This window comes from Adiantum capillus-veneris, chromosome 25 (assembly GCF_014529385.1).
Source record: "Adiantum capillus-veneris isolate H3 chromosome 25, ASM1452938v2, whole genome shotgun sequence".
In the NCBI taxonomy this organism is placed as follows: domain Eukaryota; kingdom Viridiplantae; phylum Streptophyta; class Polypodiopsida; order Polypodiales; family Pteridaceae; genus Adiantum; species Adiantum capillus-veneris.
In genome coordinates this window covers 117,713,507-117,732,209 of record NC_140955.1, presented here as the reverse complement: position 1 = coordinate 117,732,209, position 18,703 = coordinate 117,713,507, and positions in this window count along the sequence as shown.

Below are 18,703 nucleotides of genomic sequence, written 5' to 3'. Positions count from 1 at the left end.
GGGTCATTGGCTGATGCCCCGATGCTTGTGAGCTAATAGCTTTAGGCTCAACAGACACTCTTTCTCCTTGAATCATTAAATTATCCTCCAATTGGATCGCATTGGTGGTGATCGCTTCCCAAGTGGTGATACCTCTAATGACTAGGCCATTGTAGATATCTCATGTCGTAATCCCCTAATGAATATATCAAGCAAGATTATTATTGAGTGATCATTTGGATTACAACAAGAATTCAAATGCTTTAAGCGACTAATAAAGTCTCTCATCGACTCTCCTTCCTCTCGTTGGGCTTTTTGGAGCTGAGAGGCTACACCCCAAAGCACTCCCTCTTGTATGTATTCTTTCAAGAACAATCTCCTAAGAATAGGGTAAATTGTTTTTTCTTCCACCCTTAGGGTTCTATACCAATCCCCTACCTTCCCACTTAAGGTTAGGCTTAAAGCATTACTCTTATGCAGGTCATTGTGTTCTCCTAGAGAATCACATATTTGTTCAAACACTTCGATATGATTTCTCACATCCCCATCTCCACTAAATTTTTGAGGGAGTTATCGGACTTATCGAGGGAGTCTCCATTTGCAATAAGGTTGGTTGTTTAGCCTTCCTTGTATCCAAGAATATCATGAGACGTTGAAGGCATGTGGATCCCCTTGTTCTGTCTGTCTAGCTCAATAACCCTATGGATGACCTCACAAACTCTTTTTTGTTGATCCTCCACACTAGTAGCACCCGTTGTGGATTGTAGGATGTCTAACCAACCCACGTGATAGGTGTGACTTGTGTATATGTCGGTTAGAGTTTCCATTTGTAGTTTGTACTCCCAATTCTCATTTAGGAATGCTCCATCTAGGATTGAGGTGCTAGGGGTGTCCTTTGGACTAGATGCAATGTGGCTCTCTATGGGTTGACCCTTAGTGGTCTCTAATCCAGGAGCACTTGATTGCTCTCCTAGCAATGATATTGACATAGGGGCTTTCACTTTTAACTCTCTTCATTGCTCCACCTTGCGTAAGCTCTCGATTTCCTTTTCCCTAGCCACAATGATATATCGTTCAACTTCTGGTACTTTGGCAAGGCTTATACCATCAAGTAATATAACCTCGGAGGGGAATAGCTTCGAAGAGTCAGGGGGTGCAGTGAATGGAGTATTCACGTGAACACTCTCTAAGGGCATAGGGTCTACGTTGGTCTGAATGGAGAATTTACTTTTCCACCCCCCTCAGTTACATCGTAAGCTCCATGTTCGGAGCGAGTGGCTGTACTAAAGGTTTCCTTCAAGCGGCTAAGCACGCTCGGCCTGGAACGTGGGTCCATGGCATGCATGTCTTGGCTTGAGCTATCAGGATTAGGCATTGGGTAACCCTGCATGACATCATAGTCAGAGAAAGAGTCAATGGACGCAATATTAGGGTCCTGAGTGATACTACCTTGGGTTCCCGTTGAGGGCCTAGAGACTAAGGTAGAGGAACAATGAGTGCCCGTGTAAACGGAGATACTCTTGATGTGTTCATCCTCTAGCACATGACCAGAGCATAGGTGCATGTGACCTCGACACTCTAGAGGTGTTGGTGAGTGCCTGTGAAGGCCGCTCACCTAGTTTTTTAGGTATTTACAACCCAAATTTTTTGTATTTTTGGTCCCTTTTTTTAACCGAGCCACATTATATGGCGTGTAATAGCTCAAAATGAGTGTCTTGGATAGAGGGACGTGTCGTGCTTTACAACCCTTGATTCGGTTACATACAGCCTCGGAATCCTAAAACTAGTCTTTTCCTAGGTGGGAAGAGGACTAGAATTAGTAAGTCCAAATGGTGAGTGTGAAGGGGATGGTGGAGGACTTGAGGAACTTGTCCCACATGTTGTCATTCCTTCTTGTGGGGGTAGGTTATATATATAAGAGTGGGTCTAGTATATATCATAAGACTGAGGACTGAGGCCTGGGCTTGGGCTTGGGCTTGGGGGAATGATTCCGATCCTAAATTTTCATAAAGCACACTCACTCCTCACGCTTAAATATTCTCGGGGTTTTTTTTTGGGCGATCGTCGTGCGCGTGGTTTCAATGGAATTTTTGGGCCACACACACACTACACCTTTACCTGCTCTCCTAACTAACCTAACCTTATCTCCTCTACAGCTAACTACTTTGTTTACTAAGCTTAACTACTCTGCTAACTACTAACTGACAGTGAAGCTACCTACTCTGCTAACTGCTTACTTATTCACTAGTAGCTAACACACTAACTACTAACTGTGCAAATAAAAAGAACTGTGTAAAAGCAAAGATTGGTAGAAAACACTCATTCACTACTAACACACTAACTACTAACTGTACAAAAGATTATGTGCAAGCAGACATTGGGAGAAAACAGAGATTATGCAGAAAATAACTTCTTCTTCTTCCTCTCTCTTCCTAACACAAAGACTCACAGAAGAAGCACAGAGAGCCTCTTTATCTTAGTGCACGGCAATTCCCCGGCAGCGATGCCAAAAATGTGGGCTTTTGCCGCACGTATTGAAGCAAGGGACTTGCCTAACACTGTGTACGAGCCACAGATGGCTCCAAGCACGCAACTAGGTTAGACTAGTAAGCTCAAAGATGACAATGGTGTGTCACTCACCGCTCTACGCTTGCTATCGTGGAGGATTCCTCGCCGCAAAGGAGAGGGAGCCGCCACTGCACCACGCTCAACCACCTCACCGTTGTCTTGCCGCCGTAATGCTCGATCTCTCTCTCTCTCTCTCTCTCTCTCTCTCTCAAGCACACACACATACTAGTACACAAAGGAGTCGGAGAAGGAGATGGAGCAAGAGAACTCTTCTTGGATTGCACAAATGAGAGAATGAGGTATTTTAGGTTTAGATTGACTTTTATATGGGCTTGCCCATTCACATTTAGGCGTCCACACTTAGCCAATCTTACCCAAACATTATAGGTTTCCAGTTTCAGAGTGCGCCTCTCATCGGAAATCACTCTTAACCATTCCTACCTGACCAACAAGCCCAAACAATAACATAATACACTACTAGCAAGTCCGACAAGCCCGATCCATGGCTACATAAAAGGTGGTCGCTTGGTGGTAACACAGTGCTTGATAATCCACAAAAATAAAACTCATTTTCCAAGATATTTTTATGGGACTTCCCAACTCAGCTAGTCTTATTCCAATAGTAGCAAGAACCTCAGACACAATTGTCAATCCAAGGGATGTAGCTAATTAGACTACTGCATGGAGGCTACGAGAATGTGTCAAGACTCTCAAAAAACCTAGTCATAAGCGAGAAAAGACCGAACAGGGCATAGAATAGCATGGGACCGGTTTGGGGAAGGAGTGTTGCAGATGATATCATTTAGGACTGGCGGTCTTAACCGTAAAGTTGAGACATGGAGGAAGCAAAATGCTTCCTCCCCTAGAACTGTCCCGCAGTCAGTTAAGAAGGCCCGCATGACTCAAAGTGGCAGCAACATTTGCACATAACCAAAGCAAGGTGTCAGAGGGGTAGTGGCTGACTACCTACCTGACTTAGAGGCATTGCTCCAAAGACTTCAAAAGCAAGTGTCACATCTAGGGTCATCAAAACTAACAGACCTAAAGGCCTCTATTCAAGAAAACAAGGACCAGCTACTGGTATATGAGGGTAAAGAGGGCGTGGCAAAAAGTTTGATGGAGGATATTGATACCCTGGAGGCGCGCATCGATGTGCTGCGGCAGCAAATACCTATCCCTAATGAAGAGATCGAAGAGGTGGAGGCTTGTGAGCTGGGAGAAAGTCGGTGCTTGTTACGACGACACGGGGTTTCCGAAAATATAAAGAAGCTCCAAGCTAAGGTTGAATAGCATGAGGTATTGTATTTCTGGCTTATTGCATTGTGTACAACTGTTGAAAGTTTTTACTCTGCACAAGGTTTGGTGATTTGGCATGTTTCACTTCTTGACTGGTTTATTTGCTAACATTTTTATGGGTTTTAGTACCATCTTGGACTGGTTTGGTACTCTCTCTAACTGCTTTGGTACTTTTATTTAACACTAAGGGCAGTGCTGGAACTTTCCTTAGTACTTTATGTTGCTGCTTCATTTCATTTGGTACTCATTTAAACTACTTGGTACTATATTGATACTTCCTTGTTTCTAACTTTTGAGTCTTACACTGTACTATTTGTTTTGTTTTGGATTCTATAATGGCACAATCCATGGTACTTTTGGTGCTTTTTTTATCATTTGGTCTTTCTCAATTCTATTTTGGGACTGCTATGGTACCTGCTTCTTAGTGCTTTGGTATCTTCTTTAAATGTCTTGGTACTTTTCTTTTTCTTTTTTTAAGTGGTTTGCTTATTTTTGGACTGTTTTGGTACTTTTTAAACTGATTTGGGTATTCAATCAAACACCAACTGCTATGTTCGTACTTCCCTTGTAACCTTTTGGTTCTTAGTTATTTTAATTGGTTTTCTCTTCGATCATTTTGGTATTGACTTGAGAATTTTTGGTACTCATATAGTTTACATTTATTGTCTTGGGTGCTATGTGGCACAATCTTTGGTACTCTGGGTGCTTTTCTGTTCATTGGGTACTCTTATTACTTATTTTGGAACTTTCTAGTTATAGTCTTATACTGTAATGTTGAGTTTGACTCGGGTACTTTTGGTGCTTGATACTACTTTGGTACTCTTGAAACATTTGGTACTCAACCTATTTTGGTACTTTTGGTACTTCCCTTGTAACCTTTTGTGCTTCTTTATTTTATTTGGTTCTCTCTTTGACCATTTTGGTACTGCCTTGAGAATTTTTGGTACTCATATAGTCTACAGATTTGCCTTGGGTGCTATGTGGCACAATCTTTGGTACTCTGGGTGCTTATCTGTTCATTGGGTAGTCTGATTACTTATTTTGGTACTTTCTACTTACATTCTTATACTGTAATGGTGAGTATGACTTGGGTACCTTTTGTGCTTGATACTGATTTGGTACTATTGAAACATTTGGTACTTGAACCTATTTTGGTACTTTTGGTACTTTCCTTGTAACCTTTTGTGCTTATTTATTTTATTTGGTTCTCTCTTTGACCATTTTGGCACTGTCTTGAGAATTTTGGTACTCATATAGTTTACACATTTGCCTTGGGTGCTATGTGGCACAATCCTGTTGAGATGTCGAGCTCTACACCTTGAGCTGGCATCCACTATGGGTCTTGGCCGCTTACGGCATTTACTCACTAGCGCGTTAGGTGACCGACACGGAGGATCTCTGCCAGTGATTCTACAGCTGGACTACACTTATAGTGCCAGCCTAGTACGCTTCTAGCGAGTTCACACTTAGTGACCGCATGTACATATGTGCTACTTTTCAGCTTTAGCACTTAGTCATTTTGTACTCTCTTTTCTGTGAAGAAGAAGAAGAAGCTTTCCATCTCTGTGTGCTTTGTGCTTGTCTTGTGTAGCTCTCTTGCATCCTCATTCTTTACATGGTATCAGAGCCTGGTGCAGGTAAGAGAGGCTAAGAGAGCAAGAGCATCACAATCCCTTCGTTCGCAATCCACGACCAGATGCCGAAGGCGCCTCGCGCAGCGAAAAAAATTTTAGGGGTTTTTCGCACAAGTTTCTGAACAGGTCTCCAAAGTGCAGTATACAGAGATTTACTGTACAAGTACAGTGGTTGTATGTACGCTTGATTGTGGACACTCGTTGAGTGTAGAAAGCGTTACAAGAACCACGATAGCAGGTTCAGCAGATTTGCAGGTTTTTGCAGATTGCAGCTATTTTGTCTTAGTGCTTCAAGATGTCTGACGGTTTCAGTCAGATTGTTCCTGAGAAGCTTGAGAAAAATAACTACCCTGCATGGAAGTTCAGAATAACAAATTTCCTAAAAGGAAAAGGTTATTGGGACTATGTAGAAGGAGACAATGAAAAGGAACCAGAGATTCCCGAGGCAAATGCTACAGCAGAACAAAGGAAAGCTTTGAGGGACTGGCAACAAGGCCAGAGCAAAGTGATTTATTGGCTTTCTATGAGCATCACAGATGGCATGATGGGCTATCTACAGGATGCTGAAACCCCCGCCATTGCATGGAGAAACTTAGGCAGAGTGTTCGAGGTGAACACCAAGGCCAGGAAGCTTCAACTAAAGTCGGAGCTAAATCAGGTTAAGAGGAACAACCTCTCAATCAATGATTATGCCTTGAAGATCAAGAGTATCATTGAGGCTCTTGGATCTATTAAAGTCTCAGTGGAAGACGATGACATTGTCCGTGCATGCTTGGATGGTCTAGGAGATGAGTATGTACATTTTAGGTCTTCCATGAATACAAGAGACGGCATCCCCGTGTTCCAAGATTTGATTTCTATGCTTATTCTTGAGGAGAAGAACCTTGACACATCTTCTTCTCATGGCAGAAATAATTCTGAACAGGCCTTCTATTCTAACTCCAACAGAGGTAGAGGTAGAGGTCGTGGTCGAGGCCCAAGGGGTTGCAGGGGCCAATTTCTGGAAGGTCAATCAAATCAAAACAATACAGGTGGCAGGGGAAACCAGTCTCAAGGCAGGGGGAGTCAAAGAGGTCGTGGTGCAGGATCAAGCAGGCAGCAACATACTCCAGATAGTAGAGAATGTTGGACTTGTGGTGAAAGAGGTCACATGTCACGTGACTGTCCAAAGGGAAAAGCAAGTAGAAAGAGAGAACAGGGCAACTATGCATCTACTAGCAGAGATGCAGATGACAGCAAAAACGAGCGCATGTTTGTTATGCAACATGTAATGAATACAATGACTGCAGAGAATTCCACCCAAGATGATGTTTGGTATGTGGATTCAGGTGCCTCTAATCACATGACGTCTCGTGGAGAGTGGTTTAGAGATATGCGCAAACCAGATGTGTCAGGCTATGTGCAGACAGGAGATGACACAGCTCACCCCATTGCTCATGTAGGGGACATACCTCTAAATACGAAGAGTGGGAAATCAAAGTACTTAGCAGATGTACTTCATGTCCCAAACATTACAAAGAATCTTGTTTCTGTTGGACAAATGGTTGAGCAGGGTTTGCAGGTTCGCTTCAATCCAAATGGCTGTTATGTAGAAGATTTCCAGAATGGCTGTAAGCTGATCACAGAGGGCAAATGTGTGGGCAGAATGTTTACGCTGAATGTAGACATGCCTGAGGTAAAAGCTGCATTATTTGCACAGGGCACAGGTGTTGTGGCTGATGTTGACATTTGGCACAAACGCATTGGCCATGTCAATGAGCAGAGATTGCGCAGCATGCAATCAAAACAGATTGTAAAAGGTTTGCCCAAATTCAAGGTGGATGGTATGCATAAAGTGTGTGCAGCATGCCAGTTTGGAAAACAGTCAAAGGGCTCATTTCCACATGAGCGCAATGTATGTAAAAAGCCACTTGAGGTGGTGCACACAGATGTTTGGGGTCCAACCGATACTGCAAGTATACATGGTTGCAGGTATTATGTCTCTTTCATTGATGACCATACAAGGAAAGTATGGGTCTACTTCATGCGTAACAAAAGTGAAGTGTTTGGTCACTTTCAAGACTTCAAAGTCATGATTGAGAAGGAGACAGATATGCAAATCAAGACATTGAGGTCAGATGGAGGGGGAGAGTACTTCTCCAATGATTTTTCAGATTTTCTGCGAATGCATGGTATACACAGGCAGTTTACATGCAGATATACTCCACAGCAGAATGGGGTCGCAGAAAGGAAAAACAGGCACATTGCAGAGGTTGCACGTGCATTGATGAATGAGAAGAACATGCCTCATCATTTCTGGGCTGAAGCTGTAAATACAGCTGTGTACATTATGAACAGGACACCTACAGCTGCGGTGCATGATGTAACACCTGAGGAAAAGTTTACAGGTACAAAGCCTGATTTGGCACACTTGAAAGTGTTTGGCTGCATAGCTTACGTGCATGTACCAAATGAGTTGCGTAGGAAATTGGATCCTAAAGCAGAGAAATGTATTCTTGTGGGATATTCCCTTGAACAAAAGGGGTACAGGTGCTACAATCCTACTACACGAGAATTACGAGTGAGCAGAGATGTAGTCTTTGATGAGATGAGCAGCTGGTACAGTAATGCACATGGCACTATTGGGGCTGATGTAAAAGATGATGTGGTTGTACAAAATGTGAGGCCACAGTCACAGGTTTTGAGTGGACCACAAGAGTCCTCTTCTTGTGGCTCTGTTGAGAAACCATGGAATGGTAGACTACGTACGCAGGTTACTCCACCAACAGGTACAGGGAATGTATCACGAAAAGGAAAGGAAAAGGTTGATGAACCTCCCTTTATGGTTGATGCATCATCAGGTTTTTCACATGTAGACATGGATTCAGATGGTTCTGAACAAAGTCTTGATGAGGAATTTGGAATTCCGGCTGTCAGGACACCTGGTGTAAGGAAAGTACAAGAAGATGCTAGAGGGCAAAGGAGTGACCCAGGACCGCGCAGATCTAATAGAGTCAGAAATCCAGTTCAGAAATTGACTTATGATGGGTATCTAGCGCATCACCAAGCCTACATGGCTAAGGTGATACAGGATGTGGAGCCCACATGTTTTGAGGATGCAGTTGGAAATGTGCATTGGGATAATTCAATGAATGAAGAGATGGCTGCATTGGAAGCAAATGACACATGGGAGTTGGTGCCATTGCCAAGTGGCAAGAAAGCTATTGGCTGTAAATGGGTGTATAAAACCAAGCATAAGTCTGATGGTAACATTGAGCGTCACAAGGCAAGGCTGGTCGCAAAGGGTTATGCACAGACGTATGGCATAGACTATGAGTAGACCTTTGCTCCACTGGCAAAGATGACGACAGTGAGAGCTGTCATAGCAGTGGCTGCATCTAGAGGATGGATTATGCATCAAATGGATGTAAAGAATGCCTTCTTGAATGGTGAGTTGCAAGAGGAAGTGTATATGGATCAGCCACCTGGTTATGTCGATCCAGGTTACCCAGATTATGTATGCAGACTTCTCAAAGCTTTGTATGGTTTGAAGCAGGGCTCTAGAGCATGGTATGACAGGATTGCCAAGTATCTTGTCAGTATTGGTTTTAGGAGAGCTCATGCTGATCATTCACTCTATGTACGTGAGAGTGATGTGGGGATTGTGGTCATTACCATATATGTAGATGACCTTATTATTGTTGGTGACAATGCTATGGAGATTGACCATGTGAAGGGTCTTCTCAAACAGGAGTTTGAAATGAAAGATTTAGGCGAGTTGCGCTACTTTCTTGGCATTGAAGTGATCTGGACTCCAGAGGGTGTATGGCTATCACAGAGACAGTATGCTTTGGACATGTTGTCAAAGTATGGTATGGCTGATTGTAAGCCAATTTCTATTCCCTTGGATGTGAATGCAAAGCTGAGTGCAGAGAAGGGTGATGTTGTTGAGGATGTCAACATGTACAGGAAGATTGTGGGTAGTCTAATCTACTTGACTATCACGAGGCCAGACTTGAGCTACACAGTAGGCTTGGAGAGTCAGTTCATGCAACTTCCGAGGAAGCCACATTTGGATGGAGTACGACGCACACTTAGGTATGTGCAAGGTACTCTTGACTACGCATTGTTCTATGCAGCAGATGCACCATTAGCATTGTATGGGTATACAGATGCAGATTGGGCAGGTAGCATTGTTGATAGGAGATCTACGAGTGGCTTTATGTTCTCTTTTGGGAGTGCTGCTGTTACTTGGAGCAGCAAAAAGCAGCCTACGGTTGCTTTATCGAGCACAGAGGCCGAGTACAGAGGTGCAGCAGTTGCAGCGTGCGAGGTAGCTTGGCTACGCACATTACTTGAGGACTTGGGAGTGCAGGTGGACCAGCAGATTGTCATTCATTGTGACAACCTCAGTAGCATGCAGTTGGCTAGGAACCCAGTGTTCCATGCCAGGACCAAACACATAGAGGTCCATTACCACTACGTTCGAGAGCGAGTGTTGGCGGGCGACATCGACTTGGTCTACGTCAGCACAGAGGAGCAGATAGCGGATATCTTTACCAAGGCCCTCGGAGCTGAGAAGCTTCGACGTTTCCGGACTATGCTTGGACTCTGCAACATGCAGAGCTCGAGGGGGAGTGTTGAGATGTCGAGCTCTACACCTTGAGCTGGCATCCACTACGGGTCTTGGCCGCTTACGGCATTTACTCACTAGCGCGTTAGGTGACCGACACGGAGGATCTCTGCCAGTGATTCTACAGCTGGACTACACTTATAGTGCCAGCCTAGTACGCTTCTAGCGAGTTCACACTTAGTGACCGCATGTACATATGTGCTACTTTTCAGCTTTAGCACTTAGTCATTTTGTACTCTCTTTTCTGTGAAGAAGAAGAAGAAGCTTTCCATCTCTGTGTGCTTTGTGCTTGTCTTGTGTAGCTCTCTTGCATCCTCATTCTTTACAAATCCTTGGTACTCTGGGTGTTTATCTGCTCTTTGGGTAGTCTGACTACTTATTTTGGTACTTTCTAGTTACTGTCTTATACTGTAATGTTGAGTATGACTTGGGTACTTTTGGTGCTTGAAACTGCTCTAGTACTGTTGAAACTTTTGGTACTTCTGATATTTCTAGTACCTTGATACTACATATTTTTTTGCTATTGCATGTGTTCTTCCATGCATCTTGGTTGTTTTGGTAAGTAAATTATGAGAGCATTCTATTTTGCAGAGAGAGTATGCCAGGCTCTACAACGAGTCCTTGGAAACCCAAGACCAATACGAATTTGTAAGCAAGCTCTCTGCTGATGTGAAGAGAGGGATGACTCACACGTTGACTCTAAGGCCTCATGTTGTGGACCCTGAAAACACAATACATGTGTTCGGTTCTTGTGTTGCCTATGGGGAGGCTTTGGAGGCTTCTTACCTTCATGCTTCATGCTTCCCTACAGGCATCAGTACCATCCACTGTGTTTTGCAGGTGTATTGAGAATGGAAGATACGTGCGTGAAGGCACTTTGCAACACTGTAATCCCTTTAGAGGCAAAGGCCTGGATTTCAGGGAGGCCATTATTGAAGAGTAAATGGGTGTTTGTGTTGGACACTACATGCTTATAATATCATTTGAATTTATGATCTAATCTTCTCTTTCATCTTTGTGTATATGTAGGGAGAGGATCTTTCGGTGCGGACACCCATGACAACACCAACACCCCTGTGGATCGGAAGATCTTCCTGGATATGGAAAGTCAGATGACAATCACATGTTCCAGGAAGATCCTTATAAGTCAGTGCATGAAGTACTGCATGACATTGGTGCCAACACGATGGAAGGAAAAAAGGGTGAGCCTGCTCTAGACCCCAGTTTGGAGGAAGATAACACTAAAGCAAAAATGCAGGAAATCCAGCAAGGCCCTAATGCTAGCACAGTGGAAGGGAAAGGGTCTGAGGCTGGTGTGGGCTCTGGTATGGCATAAGCTAAACTGAAAACTGAAGTGCAGGAGAAGGATAAATAGGAAAGCGAACCGATTGAGGAAGTTGATGACATAGAGATAGAGCTAGGCAAGAAGAACAACGCAGAAATTCAGGCTAATGAGGAGGTGGCAATGGAAGTTCCCTCGGCGGTCGAGTGTTTGGATGCAACTCCAAAGTATGTAGAAGAGAAGGCAGGCAGAAAGACGAGGCAGCAGGCAAAGAGTGAGGTGGAACTTGTTGACAGTGCGAAGGAGGCGGAACCTGCCGAGGGTGCGAAGGAGGGTGCGAAAGAGTATGGCACAGAGGAGGCAGCTTATCTTGCGGAGGAGACGAAAGCCATGGAGGAGGCCGAAGGTGCGGGGCCGACGACAACCTTAGAAATAGGTTATAGCATTGACTGTGCCACACTCTCCGAACTCTTCCTTATGAAATGTAAAAAGAGCCCCAAAGGTCGTGGTCTCAAGCCGAGAACCTCCAGGAATTAGCTATTTAACAGCATTTTGTACTTGCTTCTGGCTTATCATGAAATACGATCCCATTTTGCGTTTGTCAATGTTTGGTGTCATGTCAGTCAGATGTTAATGTGTCCGTTTTGGTACTGTTATGTACAGAACTTGCTGTTTTTCAGACTTTGGTGATTAAGTCCTTTGGTACTTTTGGTACTTTGATACTTTGGTGCTTTGGTACTGTTATGTACAGAACTTGTTGTTGTTTTTCAGACTTTGGTACTCTGAACTGTATACGTGCTCTAACAACTTAGTTTACTTGACACAGATATTTTTGACCAGTCCCATTGTGAAAAATGGGCTTCCTCTATGAAGGATGTGACAGGCCTTTTGGGGCAGTTCGGCGACAAGCCCATTTTTGAAGCTCCTGCGAACAGTTTGGCGCAAGCATCCTCAATTTAATGAAGCCAGCACGCTCCTTGTGGACGACATAAGATACAAATCATTGAAGAACGATTATGAGTCGTGCTGCTGCATTCGGACATATGAGCCAAACTATTACGATCCGAACAAGCCGAAGTATCTCATGGATGTCATTCTACCATGGATCACAGGATGGCTAGATGAGAAGTTCCCCACCGCTTATAGCCGGCGCACACCCCTGTTTGATGTAGAGGACGACATCTCCCTGTATGTTGCTGACTACTTTGTATCTTTGGAAGGGTACTTGTACCGGTTTGACCCCCGTGATGTGTAAAAGATTCTGTAAAAGACTGGCATTTTCATGTAATAAGAAATTATTGCTAGGCATGAACCTTCGTCTGCAAAAGGTTTAAACATGCACTTAATTTTTCTGCACATGATCTTTTTCTTGCCACTTCTTTGTTTGGTAATTTTTCTGTTGCTATTTGCATGTGAAGCCTGAATCAGCAGAAATGTCAAATAACCCACAAGCATTGATTACTCCTTCCCACTTTAATTTATGTCCCATTGATAACTAAACCCGGATTCTTGCACCTACCTAAGATATTTTCAACCATATGAAAGTATCCTGCTATCAAACAAGGATTAGGCAGTCTGGCTATCAAATTTGGTACTACAAGAGTCAGCTAAAAACAAATTAGCAAGTACACACTACTGATCACAAGTAAGATTCTATTCAAGAGAATTACAACTGTTGCTGTCAGTGGCTAGACTTGTAGTTGGGGTTTACGCTGTATGGCTCCCCTCGTGGTCACTCCCTTCGTCATATGGCATACTGTGTAGATATTTTCATATATCTCTGAGGATAGTTTAAAATGGTTATGCAGGCGCGGTTTGACCTCCATGGGGAACCGTATGGCTCTAACAAGATGGGAGTAGATCATGACCGGTGGTTTCTCATTCAATAGGGTATAAGTATCAACTTTGCCCTCAACAAGGGCATAGTACAAACCCTCAACCAAAATTCCACCCTTTACGATTTTGTTATGCCAAAGGTCCTTCAGTACTCTTGGTGCCTGGTACATGGTTTTGGTCCACTTTAGAAGGTAGAAGTCCTCTTTCTCCTCGGCTGCTTTCATTACAAAGTTATCCCCAATGGACAGTAATTGGCTCAGCACCTTAGGGTCTCCTTCATACATAGGCATGGTTAAATCCACACTCACTTGGGAGGAAAGCAGATCATTGTAGTTCTCCTCATCATCCTCGTCCTCGTCACTACCTACTTGTACATACTCTATCAATGGCTCAATGGAGAGATATTCCATTCTTCAGTGTGCTGTTTATTACATACTCTATCAATGGCTCAATGGAGAGATATTTCCATTCTTCAGTGTGGTGTTTATTATTGAATCTCCTCCATTGTCCATGCACACAAGGATCACAAAAGCAAGACAGCGTCCGAAAACGCACATCACATGGATTGTGTGTTGAGTAGCCGTCAACACAATGGAATGAGCGAGACCCTGCAATTGGTTTGCAGTCCCATAGTGGAGAACGCAACACATCTTCGATGAAACCAACCAGAAGACCCTTCTTGTGCTGGCACCCCCACCTTCCCTCGCTGTGTTAAACCTCGCGTTTAGAAAATTGACCACATCAGCCGCACACTTCATGGGCCAACCATCGGGCTTTATCTCCTCATGCGTCAAGGTTCTCTTGATAACAGCACCTGCACCATCATGCTCTCCTTTTCCATGTCCTAAAGCGGAGAAGTTGTGCATCATATGCAATCCTGTCAACTGATAATACCTGGCTACAAAATAGCATGGTCGTCGTGCCTTGAACTGTGAAGCGGCATCATCTGACCAAACCCAATGATAACGGAAACACTGTCCTTGTTGTTTCATCCAACTATCATGCAAGAGAAAACAATGTTGAACAAAGAGTGTGTCATGGATCTTATCGTCTGATATGTAAAACTGCAGAGTCTTCTCAATGGCTCCTACTGAATTTCTGATATAAAAGATGTGCACCAGTATTGTGACATGTGTTGACCACCAATGCATGGACTGAATCTCATTCTGCACTTTAAAGCTGTAATTCTATGAAAAATCAACAACAGAAACCACAACGTCGCTTGGAAACTTTAGCAAGCAGTCTTTAAATTGTTGGGCCTGCCACCTAAAAACAAAGTTGTGCTTGACAAAGCTTTTCAGATGATCTGAAAAAAGATGAATGAAAGTTGCACTTTTCATCCTTTCCACGACTAACTCCTTTCTCTTCTTCTCGTTTCCTTCAGCATTAACCTATCCAATACCCACATCCTTAAATATCTTAACAATCACCTCCCTGCTATCTGCTGCAATCTCGTCTGAGCAATGATGACAACTTCCTTACACCACATCTAGGGGCACTCTCCCAGCAAGCATCTCTGTGCATGATATTCATGATCCTTAGGGTGAGGGCACAATATGAAATCCAGCAAGATACTTATGTGCTAAAAAACTGCCTGGTTTGCAGAACACTCACCTACTTCACACTGTGTACCACAAATGGAGCATGTACATGGATGTTCCTTTGCGTGATGCCCAAACTTGTTATGGCGCATTTGATTGAAAGCATCCTTGAAGTATACCATCTGGATATGGTAAATACAACAGCAAGTATAGCGCTCCTTTAATTTTCGGACAAAGAATGGCTTGAGTGTCTCAAAGGACCTAAGTGACAACTCCACCGAAGGATACGTGCTTTTGAATCTTCTGTAGAGCTCCACGTATATACAAAATTTGATCCACATTAGAGCTCACGATATTACTATAAAATAGCAAAGCACCAAAGTAGTTTACAGTACCAAAATTAACAATCTAAACCACCAACTCATTCTAAAATACCAAATTTGGCACTGTATTGCCAGATTTCAGGCTATAGTACCAAATTAAGTGCAGAAAAGAACCAAACTAGATTGATAGTACCAAACTGGATTTATAGTACCAAAGTGGATACATTTCTGTACATTGCATAGAACCAGCCTGTATTCATAGGACCAACCAGGGTCCATAGTACCAAATTATGTACATTGCATAGTACCAACCGAATCCATAGTACAAAACAGGGTCCCTACTACTAAATTCTGTACATTGCATGGTACCAGCCTGAATTCAGAGTACCAAACAGGATCCCTAGTACCAAGTTTTGTACATTGCATGGTACTAGCCTGAGTTCATAGTAGCAAGCAGGATCTCTAGTACCAAATTCTGTACGTTGCATGGTACCAGCCTGAATTCATAGTACCAAACCTAGTACCAAACAGGATCCCTAATACCAAATTCTATACATTGCATGGTACCAGTCTGAATTCATAGTACCAAACATGATCCCCAGTACCAAATTCTCTACATTGCATGGTACTAGCCTAAATTCATAGTACCCAAAAGGATCATTAGTACCAAATATTGTACATTGCATAGTACTAGCTTGAATTCATAGTACCAAAAAGGATCCCTAGTACCAAATCTTGTACATTGCATAGTACTAGCTTGAATTCATAGTACCAAAAAGGATCCCTAGTACCAAATCCTGTACATTGCATAGTACTAGCTTGAATTCATAGTACCAAAAAGGATCCCTAGTACCAAATCCTGTACATTGCATAGTACCAGCCTGAATTCATAGTATCAAACAGTATCCCTAGTACCAAATTCTGTACATTTCATAGTAACAACCTAAATTCATAGTATCAAACAGAATCCCTAGTGCCAAAGTGGGTACATGTTTGTACCCTACATAGTACCAATTTGGGTACTTTTTTGTATACTGCAAAGCTACAAAATGGATCCATAGTTCCAAAATAACAAACTTCCAGAGACAAAAAAGTACCTAATTGGGACTGTGCATCTTTACTTTGGAGAATTTCTACCAAACAATGGTACTATGCATCTGTTTGGTACTATTCAGAATCTAGAAGTGGGCCTACTCCGTAAACTTGGTCATGCAATGTTTGCGGGGTAGTGGGCACTCCCTAAACTTGGGCTTGCTTCCGTTGATCCATCGACACTTGAAAAAGGAACCTACGAACACTGGACTATTTGTGTTGGGGTACTTTATTCTCCTTGAGTACTTGCATCAAAAATTCCTTAGATGGCCCAACAATATCTAGCCCACTCTTTCTTTTTTGGTGAAGCAAGACTTTTTCTTTATACCCCTTTATGTAAGCTGCAAAGTGAACCAAAAAATCTGCAAGTGGTGATGGATAGCTCGTCACATTTGTGTTGACACTAAAAAAGTTCTCCTTGATGGTGCAAGTGGTATTGCCATTGAATAAAGGACCACATGGGTCAATAATTGGAGCTTGGAAATAGTTTTCCAACGCTCAACCTCTTCCATGTAAGTCCACTCCTTTCCTTGCACCATATTCTTCAAACTTTACTTATGCTCATGCATACTACGATTAGTTTTCTCATCAACAAAAGTACTATAAGCAACCAAGCACATGTAATGTTGTAAAAGTGAAATCTAATTTTAAGATATTATAGCCTAGAGTGTAGACAACTATCACCAATGGACATTGACTTCTGGGGCTACTTAGAGGTAAATAGAGCTTACTCTAGATAACCGAGTAACACTAATTGACAATCCAGTATCTATATCTCCTGGAAGTTCAAGTAGAAGCTCAAAACACCAAGAAACCCTAGAGACACATTTCTACATGTATCAACATGGAGATAAGAGCCTTGCTAAGACACAACCAAATAATACATAAACTCATTGTATAATCTATCTTCACTAGGAGGTGAGAGATGTTGGCTTAAACGCAACTAGTGAATTCTAAAACCTAACGACCATCTATGTTCACTTAGAAGTAAGATTGCTCGCTCAAAAAAACTCTATAGCCGAGAGTCTCTCCTTGACACAGTGATAATGCACATCGATGTGCTTTTTGTAAGCATGAAAAATTGGGTTCCTCACAATTGCTAATGCAATGAGAATGTTACTCCCAAATCAGCCATTATATGTTTGAGCCACACATACTCAACCGTTGTTGTGAAAGTTGCCATGTACTTAGCCTCACAACTAGAGGTGGCCATAGTAGGTTGCCTCTTGCTCAACCAAGATATACATGAACTACCAGTCTTGAAAAACATTACTTAGCGACACTCATATATCATAGCAACTAGCCAATCCAGAGTCAAAAGAAAAAAACATGTAAATCTAGTGGCAATGATCCCCTACTCCAAACCTCTACAAAGAAAAGAAATAGGAAGGGAGCAATTGGATAGCCTAGTGTGGAAAATTTTGTGCATGCAATTCTCGACCATGACCCTCCTACTAGCAGAACCTAGCTATGGACCATAGAGTACAAATTACCCTTTACGGTGGAATATGGCAGCACATTGTTTTCTTCTTTCTTCTCACAGCTTCACATACAAGAATTTGCCACCAAAACCTTAAAAAACTGAAGTAAGCATCCCCCTCCCCTACTTGCGTACAACTTTGAATTGACCATTACACAAAGTCCCCTTTCATCGCCCACGAAGTAATCGCCTATGCATATTGACACCTAGCACACAACGCTTGTGTACATTGTGTGCATGCATGCCATATGTACATGTGAGGCTTTAAAACATTACAAGGCATCCACTAAAGTCCATAGGGTGGCCCACATCATTTTCAAAAACACATCACACCATCTCTAAACTAAAGTTTTCTTTGAGCACTTGTGCGAACGTTATTTCAATTGAAAAAAGAAATTATCATAACACTTGACACAAAGTAATAGATCGTAATGCTCTCTTGTATACTCACATGCTAGCCAAAATTCCTATAATGAAGTTCCTTGTCTCTTGCATGATAAAGTGCATATACTAAATGTAATATATGAGGCATGAGGTGTTATAAGAGAGCCCCCAATAGATTACAAGTTGTGTGGTAAGCATGTCCCCGTACACTAGCTACACCAGGTGGATTGTTAGAAGGGTTGCTTGTTTTGAAGCATCCATTGTAGACTAGCAAACTCCAATTATCCAGAGAATAGAGGAAATCGCCGCTAGACTCCTTGTTGCCAGTTGAAATTATCAACTTGAATTCCATGTCCATTTTTTGCATGGCACGTCCGATTTTGAGCATGGCTAAGTAATAGAGAAAGAATTTTCATTGATTGGTTCCAAAGTTAGAGTGGAACGAGTGAAATTTTGGGGAAAAAATTGTCATTTAATTTCTCGAGAGATTGGCAATAGGCTAGCCACGTAGCCACATGGGTATCATGTATTTACTTGCCCTCCACTGTTTTTAAGGCCCAATGGGGGAGCTATGGGAGGCCACTCCAAGCAAGAAACTAGAGAGTACAAGGCTCTCTCTCTCTCTCTCACTACACACACACACACACACACACACATTCTTCTCAATTCCCAAATG